Here is a 3,258-nt window from a genome sequence, read left to right as displayed (position 1 = left end):
TTCTAATATAATGAAGAATTCAGGGAGACAGAAACTTTCCATTAATAACGCATTAATAACTCATTAATAACCTTGGAAACCATAAACCCGTGAATAAATCCCTTAAAAAACCATGATAGGCTCCTAACCCTTACTTTATTTTTTTTTTAGCTATTATTATTATTTTTGAAGAAGGTTATTTTTAATGGATAATGTTTAAGTAGCTAATGGATTAAATGAAGGACGTTTCAGGACTTTGTTTGGTGTCCAGAGTGTAGAGTCACGTTTACAGAAGTCACGTGTTTATTTTAAGGCTTTCCCCTTCGTCAGCAGTATTCTCCATGGTTATTATTAACCCACATAACGCTTAATATTCAAAACCAAACTTTTCATTTTTCATCCTTTTAATCAAGTTAGTTTTTCCGAAAACATACAGCAACGAAACAGACAGTACAGACTTCATACAGCTAACAACAAAAGTGCAAAAACCTTGAAAAGAAAATTTACAAAAACAAAAACAAAAACAAAAACAAAACAAAAAAAAAAAAATGAAAAAAGTGACATCGAGAAAAATCCGCTGCCGTGACATGAAGAGACCCGGATGGTGTTCTGGGTTCTGCTGGAACTCAACCTGCTTCTACTGCCAGGTTCTACTGCCAGGTTCTACTGCCAGGTTCTACTGCCAGGTTCTACTGGACTGACTGGATGTTTTGGGGTTTTAATATTTGAACATTTGAACATGATGAGGCTCCAAAGCGACCTGCTGCTGTCTGAGTCAATAAAGCTCTGTAGTGTGTGTGTGTGTGTGTGTGTGTGTGTGTGTGTGCGTGTTAGACAATTATGTGTGTATTAGCCTATTCTCTGTCTATAGCCTATATGTGTTAGCCTGATGTTTCTGTGTTTTATGTGTATCTGTGTGTATGTGTGTGTGTGTGTGTGTTAACCTAATGTGTGTATGTGTGTGTGTGTGTGTTAACCTAATGTGTGTATGTTATAATGTGAATTATATGTGGTTTGTGTGTGTGTGTTGTCAAAATGCGCCTATGTGTGTTTTGTGTGTTACTATCTGTGTGTGTATTCGCCTATTTTGCTATTGTGTGTGTGTGTGAGTGTGTGTGTGTGTGTGTGTGTCCAAGGTCGTCGTCAGTTTGGTCGGAGGTTATATAAGTTCCTCCACTGTAAAAAAAAAAAATCACAGTGAAAAAAAATAAAAAAAAATAAAAAAAACTCCAGCCAGCTTCAGTTTGCTGTTTTAAATCTTCAGATAAATCAACAATTTACTGTTTTATATTCAGAAAAACAGGAAGAGTTCATTTCCAAAAAGGCCGAGGAATTCTCTGTTGGAACAAAATCTGACCTGATGTTTATTATTAAATAAAATAAAATAAATCTGGATCTGACTGCAGCCTGGTGATGCTGTGTGTTTCAGTAAAGCCTCAAGATGGCTGATAACTGTAATAATATTCATTCATATTTAATGCCAGCAGTCATTTTATCATTTTGAGTTGGTGTCATTTTTTTTTTTTTTTTTTTTCAGATGTTGGATTCAGGCCTGAAATCATTTTGGAATCAAACTCTTCATTTCCAGTCTCCGCCTCATTCTGCTGTTTGCACTGAACTGTGATTCAGATTCAGAGGATTCCACGCGCGTGCTCCCATTTTCATTTTCATCTATTTTTATATTTGTGCACTCAGCTGTTTTTTTTTTTGTTTTTTTTGTAAATTCAATATAATCGGCTGTTTTGCAAAATATTATGTTGCATATATAAAAGGTTTGGATCGGTGCAAACTGCTGCCTCATGTTTTCTACTGGAGCTTTTTTTTTTTTTTTTTTTTTTTTTTGCAGTGGCGACATTTTAGCAGATTTAGTCGCAGGGACAGTTTAGAAACCACTGACCTGAGATCAGCTGACGCACCGAGTATAATCAGCCGCTTGCAGCCAATGCACCTTAATCGGCTGTTTTGCAAAAATATTACGTTGCATAATATATAATGCATAGGCTGTCTAGTGTCGGAGAAGAGTGCAAAACGCCGCCTCGTGCTTCCCGCGGCTGCCTGTCGCTGCGGGCCCGGTGTGAACGCGCGCTGCTTTGGGATCAGCTGACAGGATTTCCCAAAATAAAAAAGGCGGCCGGCGGCTGCAGCGGAGGCCTCGAGCGGCGCGGGCCGCGGCCGCGCACGTCACGCCTCAGCCTCCCCTCCGTTCACTTTAAAGGGGATTTGCAGGTCAGCGGGTCAGGAGGGGTGGGGAACCGGGAGATTCACCGGCTGCCGGTACAGGCGCAGGCCGGGGGACGGAGGCGTAAATACGGATAGATATCGGTCTGTTGGCCGGGTGTCTCCGGGCCTGACTGCGGCCTCAGCTGACATGCACAGTGTCCTATAGGAGTCTACATGCTCAGACAACGGCCTGCTGACAAACTAAAAAAAAAATAAAATAAAGGACAATATAGGCTATGATTAACAGAAAACATACAAAACTCTATTTAAACTGCGTGTTTTGCATAACCATTACGTTTTACATATGAAGAGTTCTATTCCAAAAACATATATATCCATTTTTGGGGGGTTTTAACATCTGAAAGTCATCAGTCAGACCTGAAACAAGCCGGAAAGGATCAAACTGTTACCTTTAACTTCTACTTTTCTTCAGAATTTGAATATTTTTTGGATATCGTCATTTTGGAAGGAAACTCTTCATAGAGAGCGGTAGGCCTACGGGGTCTAGAGCCACAGCAACCTGAGTAGATATGATTTGTAGGCTTTTTCCTCTGAAACCCCTGATTGTTTTTGCTTTTAAGGCGTTTTTTTCCTCCCAAAAGGTGATTGTCTTTTTTTTTTTTGTCTCTTTTCAAAATTAATACTCATAAATAATTATTAACGCTGTATGTCTTAATTTCCCCCCCCCTCCCTCCCTCAATACTGATGAGTATACACTGACAATAGAATTTAAATACATTGTACAATAAATACAAAACATAAATAAAAGACTCAAAGAAAGTACTGAAAATCTTTGTACAAGATATAAATAGCTTGAAATATACTTATAGCGTTACCTTTGGCAAGTCTAGTTTACAGTTTTACAACCCGCGGGTAACAAAGTTTGTCCCTTTTCAAGAAACGCAAAAAAATAATCAAAATAAACCCGTTGCACTTCGGGGCAGAATATGGCCAAAGAGTTTTTACTTTATAGGTTTTTTTGCGATCAATGTTTGATATTTACCCCTTATTATTTGCCCTTAACATGACGTCTTTTGTGTGCGTCCTCGTCCCGGTGCC

Source organism: Centroberyx affinis, unplaced genomic scaffold, assembly GCF_046629955.1.
Source record: "Centroberyx affinis isolate AG114_WGS23_722 - 3 ecotype Tasmania unplaced genomic scaffold, CSIRO-AGI_Caff_v1 ptg002433l_1, whole genome shotgun sequence".
In the NCBI taxonomy this organism is placed as follows: domain Eukaryota; kingdom Metazoa; phylum Chordata; class Actinopteri; order Beryciformes; family Berycidae; genus Centroberyx; species Centroberyx affinis.
The sequence above is the reverse complement of the archived record's forward strand: the minus strand, read 5'-3'. Positions refer to the sequence as shown.